The following is a 16648-nucleotide window of genomic DNA, read 5'->3' as shown; positions in this document are numbered from 1 at the left end:
TTGGCCTCCCAAAGTGCTGGGATTACAGGCTTGAGCCACCACGCCCGGCCAAGATCCAACCTTCTTAGCTGACCAGACCCTATAAAGCAATGAGATTTCAAGGAGGAAGAAGGTAGCATCCACATTGTAGCACATATTAGTACTCCATTCCTTTTTCTGGCTGAATAATAGTCCATTGTACAGATATACCTCATTTCGTTTATTTATTCATCCGTGGAGGGACATCTGTGTTGTTTTAGGCTTTTGGCTCTTTGAAGGATGCTGTTATACATATTTATGCACAAGTTTTGTGTGGATTTTTTTTCTTTTTTGAGACAGTGTCTCACTAAGTTGCCCACGCTGGAGTGCAATGACATGATCTCCACTCACTGCAACCTTTGCTTCCCAGACTCAGGCAATTCTCCAGCCTCAGCCTCCCCAGTAGCTGGGACTACAGGCGTGCACCACCATGCCTGGCTAATTTTTTGTGTGTTTTTTGTAGAAACGGGATTTTGCCATGTTGCCCAGGCTGGTCTTAAACTCCTGAGCTCAAAACGATCCACCTGCCTGGGCCTCCCAAAGTGCTGGGATTACAGGCATGAGCCACCATGCTTAGCCTGATGCGGGTTTTAATTCCATTCCTAGTAGTGCAATTTTCAAGCAATACAGTTTTTTTTTTTTTTTTTTTTTTTTTTTTTTTTTTTTTTTTTTTAGCAAAACTGGCCCATTCTCATCCCTCCAATTCTTCCCTTTGCTTCCAGGTAACCCAGGCACAAGCCTGAGCAATTTCCCTTCAGTTCCTATTTCTGCATTGACTTAGACATATTCGCAGTGTTAGTTACATAGGTGGGTTCATTCTACAAAATTGTCCTGTTACTTGCCTGGTTCACCGAATTATAGGTCTGGGTCATCTTTCCATGTTAGCACATATGGAACAAACTCAATTTTTTGTGTTCTTTAAACAACTATTGAGAATAACCTGTGTGAAGAAAAGTGCATGACTCTTTTTTTTTTTTTTTTTGAAATGGAGTCTCACTCTGTCACCCAGGCTAGAGTGCAGTGGCACGATCTTGGTTCACTGCAACCTCCACCTCCCTGTTTCAAGCGATTCTCCTGCTTCAGCCTCCTGAGTAGCTGGGATTACAGGCACGCACCACCGCACCTGGCTAATTTTTGTATTTTTAGTAGAGACGGGGTTTCACCATGTTGGTCAGGCTGGTCTCAAACTCCTGACCTCGTGATCCGTCCCCCTCGGCCTTCCAAAGTGCTGGGATTACAGGCATGAGCCACCGCGCCCATCCTAGTGCACAACTCTTAAATGTGCAGCTTGATAATTTGTTTCAAAGTGAACATACCCATGTGACTGACAATACAATGGAGTCATTCAATCAATTCTGCAATGGCTTAAAAAGTACACACTTTTCACTAAAAGAGAAACAAAACCCAGGGAAACACCAAATCAAACTGGGCATAACATCCTACTCTTACCCCATGACAAAATTTTAGCTAAAGCATGCTTTTGCTGTCTTCTTCCTCCTTGAAATCTCATTGTTTCACAGGGTCTGGTCAGTTAAGAAGGTTGGATTTTAGGAGAATCAATCGGGACTCGAAGTGTTTGCAATGATGTGTTGGAAGATGCCTGACACTTGACTCTGTAAAAACAAGACAAAATGAAGCCAAAAAACCACAACAAACCAACATCCCCAAACACTATGCAACCATAAAAAGAATGGAATCCTGTCATTTGTGGTAACATGGATGGAACTGGAGGACATTATGTTAGGTGAAATAAGCTATCAACAGAAAGTTAAACAGCACATGTTCTCATTCATATGTGGAAGCCAAAAAAGTAAGAGTTGATTTTGTAAAAGCAAAAAGTGGAACAGAGGATGTTAAAGGCTGGGAAAGGTAGGGGGAAGAGAGGATAGGGAGAAATTTGTTAAAGGATATAAAATCACAGCTAGTGCTATTCACAACAGGAAAAACATGGAATCAACCTAGGTGCCCATCAACAGTGGATTGGATAAAGAAACGTGTTACGTGTATACACCATGGAATACTATGCAGCCATAGAAAATAAAATCATGGCCAGGTGCATGGCTCACGCCTGTAATCCCAGAAATTTGGGAGACCAAGGTGGGTGGATCTCCTGAGGTCAGGAGTTTGACAACAGCCTGGCCAACATGGTGAAACCCCAGCTCTACTGAAAATACAACAATTAGTCAGGCGTGGCAGTGCATGCCTGTAATTCCAGCTACTGGGGAGACTGAGGCAGGAGAATTGCTTGAACCCGGGAGGTGGAGGTTACAGTGAGGTGAGACTGGCTCAGCCTGGGTGACAGAGCAACACTCTGCCTCAAAAAAAAAAAAAAAAAAAAAAAAAAAAAGAAAAGGAAAGGAAAGGAAACAACAAAAATCATGTCTTTTGCAGCAACATGGATGCAGCTGGAGGCCATTATCCTAAGCAAATTAATGCAGGAACAGAAAAGCAAACACCACATGTTTTCTCTTATAAGTGAGAGTGAAACATTGACTACTCGTGGACATAAAGATGCAAACAATAGACACTGGTGACTACTAGAGGGAGGGGGCAGGAAAGGGGGTGAGGGTTGAAAAACTACCTACTGTGTCCTGTGCTCGTTACTTGAGTGGTGGGATCATTCATACAGCAAACCTCAGCATCATGTAGTACAGCCACTGATATGGTCTGGTTCTGTGTCCCTACTCAGATCTCATCTTGAATTGTAATCCGAATTGTAATCCCCAGGTATTGGGGGAGGGACCTCGTGGGAGATGATTGGATCATGGGGGCAGTTGTCCCATGCTGTTCTCGTTACAGTGAGTGAGTTGTTATGAAATCTGATGTTTCTTTTTTTTGAGATGGAGTCTCACTGTGTCTCGCAGGCTGGAGTGCAGTGGCACAATCTCGGCTCACTGCAAGCTCCGCCTCCCAGGTTCACACCATTCTCCTGCTTCAGCCTCCCGAGTAGTTGGGACCACAGGCTCCCGCCACCACACCCGGCTAATTGTTTGTATTTTTTAGTAGAGATGGGGTTTCACCGTGTTAGCCAGGATGGTCTTGATCTCCTGACCTCGTGATCAGCCCACCTCGGCCTCCCAAAGTGCTGGGATTACAGACGTGAGTCACTGTGCCTGGCCGAAATCTGATGGTTTGATAAGGGGCTTTTCCCACTTTGCTCTGCATTTCTCTCTCCTGCTACCATGTAAGACGTGCTTCTTCCCCACCTGCCATGATTGTAAGTTTCCTGAGGCCTCCCCAGCCATGCAGAACTGTGAGTCAATTAAACCTCTTTCCTTTGTAAGTTACCCAATCTTGGGTATTTCTTTATAGAGTGTAAAAATGAACTAATAAACTCATTTAACAAATATGCACATGTACCACCGAATTTAAAATAAAAATTGAAAAAAAAAGATAAAGGTAACTTCAAAATGGTAGAAACATTTTATGGCATTTTTACTTGCCTTTGTCCCCCGCCCTACCTCCCTGCCAAAAAATACAGCTAGGTAGAAAGAATAAGTTCTAGTGTCCTATAGCACTGTAGGGTAACTACAGTAAACAATAATATATTACACAGTTTCAAACAGCTAGAAGGAGGATATTGCATGCTCCCAACACAAAGAAATGATAAGTGTTTGAGATGATGGACATGTCAATTACCCTGATCTGATTACTGTATGTCATATGCCTCAAAACATCACTATGTACTCCATGAATGTGTACAATTATTATGTGTCAAAACAAAGAGGATGGCAGGGCGTGGTGGCACACATCTGTAATCCCAGCACTTTGGGAGGCCAAGGCGGGCGGATCATTGGAGGTCAGGAGTCCGACACCAGCCTGACCAACATGGTGAAACCCCATCTCTACTAAAAATACAAAAATGTGCCGGGTGTGGGGGTGGGCATCTGTAATCCCAGCTAATCGGGAGGCTGAGGCAGGAGAATTGCTTGAACCTGGGAGGCAGAGGTTGCAGTGAGCCGAGATTGCACCACTGCACTCCAGCCTGGACGACGAAAGCAAAACTCCGTTCAAAAAAAAAAAAAAAAAAAAAGCAAAACAAAAAAACCTCCCAAACAATAAAAAGCAAAAAATGTCCTCGTTTGTAATGTTTGCCAATTTCCATGGTGTATATACACTTGCTGTAGCTGATTTCAAGTTACAAACATGGCATCACTGAACGCAGAGTTGGGAAGAACTAGCCTTGGATTAGCCCAGGATTGAAAGGGCATTTCTGAGGCAGCCCCCGCCCCTATGTGGAGGCAGGTGGGTTTAGACTGCCCAGTTCTTGGGTTGAAGGCTGTGCTTGAGTGTTTCGTTTGGAACCAGGCTCACAGTGAGAGCCCAAGAAGGAAGAACTGGGTGGGTGAGTGTACTAGGATGTCCAGTTGTCTCCTGAAATGGAGGTTGGCAGAGATGGTTCCTTATGAATTTCTCCTCAGTCCAGTGATGATGAAATGTCAGGAAATCCTGGCTCCTCTGATGAGACACATATTTACACAGTATCAGTATGTGAGAGAATGCGTCACCATGGGCTGGAGTACCTGTGAGTTAACTAAGTAATTAAATTTATTAATTATATTCATCAGAGTTATCTGGTCCAAGAAGGGCAACCTGGTGTAAGGACTCCGTGGAGGAATGCATGCCTCCATGCATACATTGACTCCCAAAGTGGTTACAGGGTTACGAGTTGGCTTCACGGAGGAGGTATATGTCGCCTGAGACTTGAGGAATGAGTAGGTGCTTTTCTGGTGGGCATATGGGAGAGGTGGCCAATGCAGAGGGGTCCCAACATGGGGAAATAGCAGAGGTGAATGAGTGAGCTTGGTGGGTGCAAGACACCATGTCTGCCTCAGTGTGGCCAGAGAATAAAGTGTAAGAGACAGTGGTGGTGAGAGTTAGTCCAAGTGGTGAGAGGTGAGTTCAGGTGATGGGAGATGAGTGTAGGTGGTGAGAAGTGAGTCCAGGTGAAAGGTGAGTCCAGATGGTGAGCTATGAGTCCAGGTGGTGAGAGATGAGTCCAGATGGTGAACTATGAGTCCAGGTGGTGAGAGGTGAGTCTAGGTGGTGAGAGATGAGTTTAGGTGGTGAGAGGTGAGTTTAGGTGGTGAGAGATGAGTCTAGGTGGTGAGAGATGAGTTCAGATGGTGAGAGGTGAGTGTAGTTGAGAGGTGAGTCCAGGTGGTTAGAGGTGAGTCCAGTTGGTGAGAGGTGAATCTAGTTGGTGAGATGTGAGTCCAGGTGGTGAGAGATGAGTTCAGATGGTGAGAGGTGAGTCCAGGTGGTGAGAGATGAGTTCAGATGGTGAGAGGTGAGTCCAGGTGTTGAGATGTGAGTCAAGGTTGTGAGAGATGAGTTCAGATGGTGAGAGGTGAGTCCAGGTGGTGAGAGATGAGTTCAGATGGTGAGAGGTGAGTCCAGGTGGTGAGAGATGAGTTCAGATGGTGAGAGGTGAGTCCAGGTGGTGAGAGTTGAGTTCAGATGGTGAGAGGTGAGTCCAGGTGGTGAGAGATGAGTTCAGATGGTGAGAGGTGAGTCCAGGTGGTGAGAGATGAGTTCAGATGGTGAGAGGTGAGTCCAGGTGGTGAGAGATGAGTTTAGGTGGTGAGAGGTGAGTCCAGGTGGTGAGAGATGAGTTTAGGTGGTGAGAGGTGAGTCCAGGTGGTGAGAGATGAGTTTAGGTGGTGAGAGGTGAGTCCAGGTGGTGAGAGGTGAGTCCAGGTGGTGAGAGATGAGTTCAGATGGTGAGAGGTGAGTCCAGGTGTTGAGATGTGAGTCCAGGTGGTGAGAGATGAGTTCAGATGGTGAGAGGTGAGTCCAGGTGGTGAGAGATGAGTTTAGGTGGTGAGAGATGAGTTCAGATGGTGAGAGGTGAGTCCAGGTGGTGAGAGATGAGTTTAGGTGGTGAGAGGTGAGTCCAGGTGGTGAGAGATGAGTTCAGATGGTGAGAGGTGAGTCCAGGTGTTGAGATGTGAGTCCAGGTGTTGAGAGGTGAGTCCAGGTGGTGAGATGTGAGTTCTGGTGGTGAGAGAGGGAGCCCAGCTGATGAGAAGTGAGTCCAGGTAGATGAGTCCAGGCAGTGAGACCTGGATTCTAGTGGTGAGAGGTGGAAGTCCTAGGCAAAGTGAATAAGTTGGTCCCTGATCCAAATAGACAATGGGGAGCCACTGAGGAATTCAGAGCTGGAGAGTGACACAAGGACTCTTGTTGTTAAAAGATTAATCAGATCTCAAGTAAAACAAAGTTTCTGCAGGAAGCTACTGCTAAATGCTTCATGGACCAGGTGGTTCCCAATTCTCTTGGCTGCCTGCACTTCTCCTGGGCAGTCATGTTGCTCTTATAAAGCTCTTTTGATATTTTCTTTCTCGCAAAGACAGTCAGCCAGTGAGTGTGAGCCATGCATGTTGTGTTTACGCAGCACCCAGCATGACCCATGGAAAATGTTCGGTCAATGTGCATTGGGAGTAAAGGCCTGAAGTTGTCAGAACTGGTGCTTCTGCTCCTTCGCTCTACAGATATAAACTGGAAATAATACCACGTCCTTCCTTAAGAATGCAGTATGAGCCAGGAGTGGTGTAGCCCCAGCTACTTGGGAGGCTGAGGTGGGAGGATTACTTGAAGCCAGGAGTTTGAGGCTGCAATGAGCTGTGATTGCACCACTGCACTCCAGCCTGGGCAACAGAACAAGATCCTGTTTCTCAAAAAAAAAAAAAAAAAAAAAAAAGAATATGAAATTTTGTATGCTTTGATCAGATCAATATCTCCCTATACCTGACCCAGCCCCTGGCAACCACCATTCTACCTCTCGGCTTTTATGAGTCGGATTTTTTTAGATCTCATATATAAGTGAGATGATGCAGTATTTGTTTTTCTGTATCTGGATTATTTCACTTACCATAATGTTCTCAAATTTCATCCAGGTGGCAAATGACAGAATTTCCTCCTTTTAAAGGCTGAATAGTATTTGACCTGTAATCCCAGCTATTCCAGTGTGGGTGACAGGCTGGATTTTTTTCTTTTTTTTTTGTATTTTTATATTTTTAGTAGAGATGGGGTTATTTTTGCGGCTAATTTTTGTATTTTTAGTAGAGACGGGGTTTCACCATGTTTGCCAGACTGGTCATAAACTCCTGACCTCAGGCGATCCGCCTGCTTCAGTCTTATTTTTTAATTTTTTACTAGAGGCAGGGGTCTTGCTATGTTGTGTTTTTTTTTTTTTTTTTTTGAGACGGAGTCTCGCTCTGTCACCCAGGCTGGAGTGCGGTGGCCGGATCTCTGCTCACTGCAAGCTCCGCCTCCCGGGTTTACGCCATTCTCCTGCCTCAGCCTCCTGAGTAGCTGGGACTACAGGCGCTCGCCACCTCGCCCAGCTAGTTTTTTGTATTTTTTAGTAGAGACGGGGTTTCACCATGTTAGCCAGGATGGTCTCGATCTCCTGACCTCATGATCCGCCCGTCTCGGCCTCCCAAAGTGCTGGGATTACAGGCTTGAGCCACCGCGCCCGGCCTGTTGTTATTATTTTTAATTGACACATAATAATTGTATATATTTATGGAGTACAGTGATATTTTGATGCATATAAACAATGTACAGTGATCAAATCAGGGTGATTAGAGTATCCATCATCTCAAACATGTATCATTTTTTTGTGTTGAGGACATTCAAAATCTTCTCCTTTAGCCATTTGAAAATATACAATAAATTATTGTTAACTGTAATCACCCCACAGTGCTTTAGAGCAGTAGAACTTATATGTTTTTGAGACCTAAGATTTGTGCAGCATGGTGACTATAGTTAATAATATTGTATATTTCAAAATTGCTAAAAGAGTAGATTTTCTTTTTTCTTTTTTTTTGAGACAGAGTTTGTCTTGTCACCCAGGCTGGAGTGCAATGGCGCGATCTTGGCTCACTACAACCTCCACCTCTTGGGTTCAAGTGATTCTCCTGCCTCAGTTTCCTAAGTAGCTGGGATTACCTGTGCCCGCCACCACGCCTGACTATATTTTTTCAATTTTTAAACATTAAATTTTTTTGGTGATATCTAGACTTCTAAAAAGAGTGGATTCTAAATATTCTTATTAGAGAAAAAATAAGCAGGAGATGTGATATGTTTATTAGCTTGATTTATTCATTCCATAATATAGACATATGTGAAAACACCACATTGTACCTCATAAATATATACAATTATTATTTGTCAATTAAAATGAAATAAAATACTAGTATTCATTAAAATAAAAGTACTGTTATTCATTCAAAAAAGCAGCAATGGGCCGGGCGCAGTGGCTCACGCCTGTAATCCCAGCACTTTGGGAGGCTGAGGCGGGTGGATCACGAGGTCAGGAGTTTGAGACCAGCCTGGTCAATGTGGTGAAACCACTTCTCTACTAAAAATACAAAAATTAGCCAGGCGTGGTGGCACGCACTTGTAGTCCCAGCTACTCCAGAGGCTGGGGCAGAAGAATCCCTTGAACCCGGGAGGTGGAGGTTGCAGTGAGCCGAGATAGTGCCATTGCACTCCAACCTGGGTGACAGAACGAGACTCCTTCTCAAACAAAAAACAAACAACAACAACAACAACAACAAGAAAAACCCCAAAAAACAAAAAAGACAAAAACAAAACCAAAAACCAGCAATGGCATCTTAGGCCTGAAAGTCAATGTGGGTGAGGGCTCCCCATCTCCAAGCAGCCCAGATCTCTTGGGTTGTTTTGCAGAAGAGCGAGTGCATATATTTCACTGAACATGCTCATGCTTCCTGGGCATCATTTTCCTAAGAGTTCACAGGCTTGGTGGATATGTTCTGCCTTCACACACCATCAAAGAATGGCCATGTATCTAACTTGTTCACGCTCGCCCCCTGGGCACATCCATGAATTCACCTTTGTAGCCACAGCGCTGTTTCTCTGCCTGGAGTCCGTATTTGCATCTATGTCACCAGCCCGTGCTTCTCTCTGAATCTCAGGTCCTGACCTCCGGGCCCCCCTTTACTTTTTTTGGGAGTTGCAGAAGTGAGAGCTCATCACAGTGATGAAAGGAGGCGGTGTTGCGCAAAGATCTTTGGCAACTTTTCATCATTCTGGCCTTCCTTGGGGGGTAAACAATTCATGGGCCAGCTACAAGATGAGACAGCATCTTGTCAGGCAGGATTTTGTTCTCCACAATCTGGGAAGACATCCAAGCACCCCAGGTGTTCCTTCCCTCCCTGAAAGGATGAAAGTTTTGCAAGGCATTGAGCTAGCGATGCAATGGGGAGCCCAGCTGTGCAGCTGTAATTTCTCAAGCAATCTCCAAGAGAATTCTTGATGTTTTTTTACTTCATCTCATTTTTTTATGTTCCTTCTGGGTGTCTATTGCCATGTGCATTCTCAATTTAAAAATTCAAACACGTTTAGTAGTAGCAGTCACACCAGCAGTAGTAGCTGTTGTTGTAGTAGGATGAAAATCTTGATTGCCTTTGCAACTCTTCTTGCAACTCAGCCTTGTGAAGAAGGGGGATTGATTTATCATCAAGGCAAGGAATGCATATCACCCATGTCACTTTTCAAAACAAAATTTACATACAATATACATGGAAGCTGTCAATCACACAGAATACCTATATTTCGGGTGCGATAGGTATTCTTTTACTGACCTTCACTTATCTGAGTCACAGGATTGAGGGATGCTCCTCATTCACTTAGAGCATTTTTTTTTCTTTTTCATAGACAAGGGGTCTTGCTGTGCTGCCCAGGCTGGTCTCGAACTCCTGGGCTTAAGCGATCCTCCCACCTCAGCCTTTCAAAGAGAGCTGGGATTACAAGAGAGAGGACTTAGAGCATTTTAAGGATAGAAATGCGAATCCCGACAACAACTGTGCAACTGCATGGAGAAAACTGAGGTTTAAGAACAGTTACATAACTTGGCTCCCAAGTATTGCAGCTGGGCTCTGAAGGCAGCTCTCTGGAATTCCCAGGTCTTCTTATTTCCCTTCCTTTATGGCCCAAGGATGGGCTCCATGAAAAAGAAATGAAGGAAATGCTTGGCTACTCTCTGTGACCATCCTGAGACGCTCACATGAGTTTGGCAGAATAAATGAGTTAGTCAAAGCTGCTCTGGGGGAACTGAAGCAGGTTTGATAACAAAGGCAGTTCTGTCTCTCTCACCTTAACCTGCATGGCTGCACATCTGCATTCTCTGATGTGGTGCATCTTTTGACCATTTATGTGTTGCTTCTATCCCTACCAAGTTGCTATCGATGTGTGTGTGTATGTGTGTGGTGTGAGGGGTGCAGGTGGAAGAGATGCAAATTCAAGTGAGGCATTTTCATTCTGTAGCAAGCAGATAGTTGAACAGCACGATGATAAAAATGTATCCTTTGAAATCAGACTTTCTGGGTTGGATTCGTGACCCTAGTGACTCGAATTCCGAGTTATGTAACCTTTTGGTGACTGAGTTTCCTTACCTGTAAAGAAGCGGTAGTAATACCCACGTTACTGGCGTGTGGTGAGGGGTTAATATATCTAAAACACTTGGAAGAGTTTCTGTCATCTAGGAAGCATTCTGTTTTACTCCCCAAATACTTACTGACTTCATCCTTTTCTCTCCAACATCCCTTCCTGTGCCGTCGTTGAGATGTCCAATATCTGTGACCTGGGGAGCAGATGTAGACTCCTAATAAATCCCTACTAGCTGGTTGTGTGACCTGGAAAGGCCCCTGCCACACCCCAGGACAACCGCCTCTTTAGTGTCCACAAGGAAGTTGTCTCTGGTTAGCCGGCTGGTGTTTTGGAGGCCGTGTGGTGTGTGCGTTGCAGGTCTTTTTCATGATGAAGGTGGAGGAAAGGAGGTGGCCATAACCGATACTATCCACGAGCTGGGCCAAGTCTTCAGGGAGGACCTGGTTCACACCCCATGGGATGAGATGACCTAAGAGCAATTAATGATGCCTGTAATCATTGAGGTGTTAGTGAGGCAGGAGATGAAGATAGAGGGATAATTATTGTGTATTAGTACCATGAACAAGCAGAAATGGCAACGGTGGTGACTCTTGCAATGAAGAGTCACAAGCATGTTTCTGTGTTCAAGAAAGGGGTGAGGAAAGAGATAGGGAAGAACGACTGAGAGAATCGCAGCAAGTATGTGAAAGGGTGCTTGGGTAGAAGATGATAGCTAGAAGAGGAGCTTCAACAGAATTGGCTGCGCCGGGCCCTTTCTACACAGAACGATGAAATGAAAGTCCACTGTTGTCAACAATGTATCAACTGATGGGACGTTGTGAATCTAAGGGAGTCTATTGATAAGATGTAGAGGCCTTTCTAGAAAGAACCTGAAAGGCCAGAAGTGGAAAATGTCTATGTGAAATCAGATCCCCCAAAGACTGACCTTGAGAAAGTCTCCTCCTCTCCTTCCCTCCCTCTCTCCCTCCCTCTCCCCATTCCTCCCTTCCTCCCTCCCGCCCTCCCTTCTTTCCTTCCTTTTTTCCTTCCCAAACCCACCACATGCTTTCCTTCCTGCCCCAGGACCATTGCACAGGTTGCGATGCTTTCCTGGCTCTTCGTCCTCACTCTCTCTTTTTTACCTGACTGATGTCCATTCATACTTCAGATGTCAGCTTTAATGTCAGCTTTCTTAGGGACTTCCCTGACCTGCTTTCACTTCCACGGGGGGAAGATCTCCTTCATTTTATGCATCAGTCACACCTGGCCCTCTTCCTTTTGATCCTTTTTATTTTAATTTTTTTTTGAGATGGAGTCTTGGTCCGTCGCCCAGGCTGGAGTGCAGTGGTGTGATCTCGGCTCACTGCAGCCTCTGCCTCCCGGGTTCCAGTGATTCTCCCACTTCAGTCTTCTGAGTAGCTGGGACTACAGGCACGCGCCACCATGCCTGGCTAGTTTTTGTATTTTTAGTAGAGACAGGGTTTTACCATATTGGCCAGGCTGGTCTCGAACTATTGACCTCATGATTCACCCACCTCGGCCTCCCAAAGTGCTGGGATTACAGGCATGAGCCACCACGCCCAGCCCTCCTTTGATCCTTTTAATGACTCAGGTCAACATTTATCCCCTCTGTTGATGGAGCACTCACTCACTGTGTGCTAGGCGCTATAGTGAGCACTTTAAGGAACATTATCTCATTTAATTCTGACAGCCCTGCAAGATAAGAATCTTTATTATGACCATTATATATCAGGGAAACTGAGGCACAGAGAGTTTAAATAGTTTGGCCAGGGTCTCTCAGTTAATAATCACCCGCATCACAATTTGAACCGAAAGCTGACTCCAAAATCCACACTGTGCAATACTTCCTGCAGCATAGAGGGAGGAGGGGTGAGGCTGGACAAGTATGCAGGGGCTTCTCAGAGCAAGATGGCTCTGCTTTTCCTAGCCCCTTCTGACACTCAGAACTTATCCTGTAAAACAGGGATCATTGGCCAGGTGAGGTGGCTCATGCCTGTAATCCCAGCACTTTGGGAGGTCGAAGCAGGCAGATCATGAGGTCAGGAGTTCAAGACCAGCCTGACCAACATGGCGAAACCCCGTCTCTACTAAAAATACAAAAATTAGCTGGACGTGGTGGCGCATGCCTGTAGTCCCAGCTACTCAGGAGACTGAGGCAGGAGAATCGCTTGAACCTGGGAGGCAGAGGTTACAGTGAGCCGAGATCGCGCCACTGCACTCAGCCTGGCAACAGAGCGAGACTCCGTCTCAAACAAACAAAAAACAGGGATCATTAAACCCCCTTTTGGGTCTTAGCAAACAGAGATACAATGCTTTGCAGGGACATATGGTTAAGTCAATAGATGACTCCAGTGATGAACTGGGGAAGCTGGGAGGAGAGAACTGCTTAGTGGTCCATGGTTATGCCTCTGGAGGTGGGGAGACAAAGGGGACTCTGGACTTCTACTAACACAATGTGGAAACTGAAAGAAATAATCCTCACCTCCACCCCATATATTACTTATACGTTTGGTAGTCTTATAGAATATAAGTAACTGGGCTGGGCGCAGTGGTTAATCCCAGCACTTTGGGAGGCCAAGGCAGGTGGGTCACCTGGGGTCAGGAGTTTGAGACCAGCCTGGCCAACATGGCGAAACCCTGTATCTACTAAAAATACAAAAAATAGCTGGGTGTGGTGGTGGGCACCTGTAATCCTAGCTACTTGGGAGGCTGAGGCAGGAGAACCACTTGAATTTGGGAGGCAGAGGTTGCATGAGGTGAAATCGTGCCACTGCACTCCAGTCTGGGTGACAGAGTGAGATTCTGTCTCAGAACAAAACAAAACAAAACAAAAAAACCCACTGTTTTAGTCCTTTGTGAGGCTCCCTGGAAAATTATAGCCCATGCTTGATTGCTTCTGTGCCAGGGAACTCACTACCTTGTAAAGCATGGCCTCCATGGTTAGAAGCAATAAGGTCTTTCTTAGAGTGAAATAAGAAGCGACTGGTGATGGGCACAGGGTCTCCTTTTTGGGGGGATATAAATACCTTGGAACTAGATAGAGGCGCTGGTTGCACAACAATTGTGAATTCACCAAATGCCACTGACTTTAAGATGGCTCATTTTATGTGAATGTCATTTTGATAAACAAAAAGAGCATAAACCATGTGTGGAGACCTCCCCACATGCCAGGCCCTGAACTAAATGAAAAACCCCATTGTCTTAATGGATCCTCCCAGCAACTTGATGAGGGAGGTACTTTTATCATCCAGTTTTATTTTATTTTTTAGTTTATTTTGTTTTATGTATTTATTTATTTTTTGAGATGGAGTCTCGCTCTGTCACCCAGGCTCGAGTGCAGTGGTGCAGTCTCCACTCACTGTAACCTCCGCCTACCAGGTTCAAATGATCGTCCTACCTCAGCCTCCCGGGTAGCTGAGATTACAGGTGCCCGCCACCACACCCAGCTACTTTTGTATTTTTATTAGAGATGGGGTTTCACTATATTAGTCAGGCTGGTCTCAAACTCCTGACCTCAGGTGATCCACCTGCCTCGGCCTCCCAAAGAGCTGGGATTACAGGCTCACTGAGCCACCACACCCAGCCCATTCACAGTTTTATGGGTCACGAAAACAGAGGGTCAGAGAGGTTGAGCAAGTTGCCCAAGGTAACACAGCTCTAAAGGGTCAAGCCTAGGTCTGCATCTCTCCCACAGTGGATACTGTACTGCTTGCTTCCTATGTCAGTTTCTCACCTTCCAGGAAAATTAGAAAGATAATAAGGAAGACAGCAAAGCATGGTGAACTGGATGATTACAAAGGGAACTTTCCAGGTCTAAAGTGGAAAATTAAATAAGGCAATGCACACAGTAACACTCTGCAAACTTTATCTGTTTATTTGTTCATATATTCACTTAAATATTTACCTAATGTCAGCCGGGAGCAGTGGCTCACACCTGTAATTCCAGCACTTTGGGAGGCCTAGGCGGGCGGATCACCTGATGTCAGGAGTTCGAGACCAGCTTGACTAACATGGCGAAACCCCGTCTCTAACAAAAACGTAAAAATTAGCTCGGTGTGGTGGTGCGTGCCTGTAATCCCAGCTGTTCTGGAGGCTGAGGCAGGAGAATCGCTTGAACCCAGGAGGCAGTGGTTTCAGTGAGCGGAGATCACGCCATTGCACTCCAGCCTGGGCAACAAGACTGAAAATATGTCTCAAAAAAGAAAAAATAAAAGAATTAAATAAGTAAAATAAATACAAGAATGAGAGGAATGTGCCCAATATTTTAAGGGGAAGTTGTAGGATCAAATTTTGGGTTTTATGGGCCTGAGGCACATTTACCTTTGTGAGTTCCTTCTTCCATCAAAAATAAATAAATAGATAAAACTTTATTGATGTAGCTTATATGAGGTACCTGGAATAGTCAAAGGCATATACAGAAGGTGGTATCTGTGGTATCAGTGGTTGCCAGGGGTTGGGGGATGAGGAGGAGGGAAGGAGCAGTAATTGCTTAAAGGGTGTAGACTTTCTGTTTTGCAAGATTTAAAGGGTTCAGGAGATGGATGGTGGTCAAGGTTGCACAATACTGTGAATGTACATAATGCTGCTGAACTGAACACTTAAAAATGGTGAAGAGGGTAAATTTTGTTATGTGTAGTTTACCACAATGAAAAAAAAAATTGAAAAGGCAAAGTGCAGTGGCTCACGCTTCTAATCTCAGCATTCTGGGAGGCCAAGGTGAGAGGATCACTTGAAGCCAGGAGTTTGAGACCAGCCTGGGCAACAGAGAAAGACCCCATCTCTACAAAAAAAAACAAACAAACGAACAAACAAAACAAACAAACAAACAAACACAAAAATTAGCCAGGTGTGGGGGCATGCACCTGTAGTCCCAGCTACTCAGGAGGCCGAGACAGGAGGCTCACTAGAGCTCAGGAGTTTGAAGCTGCAGTAAGCTATGATTATGCCACTGCATTCCAGTCTGGGCGTCAGAGTGAGATCCTGTCTCAAAAACCCCCCAAAACTCCCAAAACGTGAAAAACACCCCTACATTGGTATAGAGATGAATATAAATTGTGTATCACATAAATAACATACAATGCAATATGTATTTATTATTACATTCATATTTTTCTTCTGATTTAAAACAAAATTACAGGTCGGGCACATTGGCTCACATCTGTAATCCCAGCACTTGGAGAAGCCGAGGTGGGCAGATCACCTGAGGTCAGGGGTTTGAGACCAGCCTGATCAACATGGTGAAATCCCGTCTCGACTAAAAATACAAAAAATTAACTGGGCATAGTGGCAGGTGCCTGTAAGCCCAGTTACTCGGGAGGCTGAGGCAGGAGAATCTCTTGAACCTGGGAGGCGGAGGTTGCAATGAGCCGAGATTGCACCACTGCACTCCATCCTGGGCAACAGAGCGAGACTCCATCTCAGGAAAAAAAAAAAAAATAGAAATTACAATAAAAATATTTTTTGTGGGCTCTCTCATTAGTGTTTACCAGGCCCAATGCGGAAGTCAGCCCTGGGAAACTGGCAACAGCAATGCCGGTTTCAAACATTGGCGTGCATTGGACTTTCCTAGAAAGCTCATGAGCAATGCGGATTGTTGTACTTTGCCTTCTGAGATTCCGATTCCGTAAGTCAGGAGTGTGACCCTGGAACCCGGTGCATGTAGGTGTTCTCATGCAGGTGATACCTGATCATTGTTTGAGGGGCATGGGAGGACTTTTTTTTTTTTTTTTTTAGATAGGGTCTTGCTCTGCCACCCAGGCTGGAGTGCAGTGGTGTGACCACAGCTCACTGCAGCTTCAGACTCCTGGGCTCAAGCAATCCTGTTGCCTCAGCCTCCCAAGTAGCTGGGACTATAGGCATGGGCCACCATGCTCAGCTAATTTTGTAAACTTTTTTTTGTAGAGATGAGGGCTTCGCTGTGCTTTCCAGGCTTGTCTCAACTTTCCCGGCTCAAGCAATCCTTCCACCTCAGCCTCCCAAAGTGCTGAGGTTACAGGTGTGAGCCACTGTGTCCAGCCAGGAGGACTTTTGGGGGTAAGGGGACTCCCTACAGTTCCTACAGTTTTATTTTATTTTATTTTATTTATTTTATTTTATATTATATTATATTATATTTTATTTTATTTATTTTATTTTATTTTTTATTTTATTTTATGTTATTTATTTTTTGAGACGGAGTCTTGCTCTGTTGGCCATGCTGGAGTGCAGTGGT

The sequence above is a fragment of the Macaca nemestrina genome, chromosome 20, assembly GCF_043159975.1.
Source record: "Macaca nemestrina isolate mMacNem1 chromosome 20, mMacNem.hap1, whole genome shotgun sequence".
Lineage (NCBI taxonomy): Eukaryota > Metazoa > Chordata > Mammalia > Primates > Cercopithecidae > Macaca > Macaca nemestrina.
Note: the sequence above shows the minus strand (reverse complement) of the source record.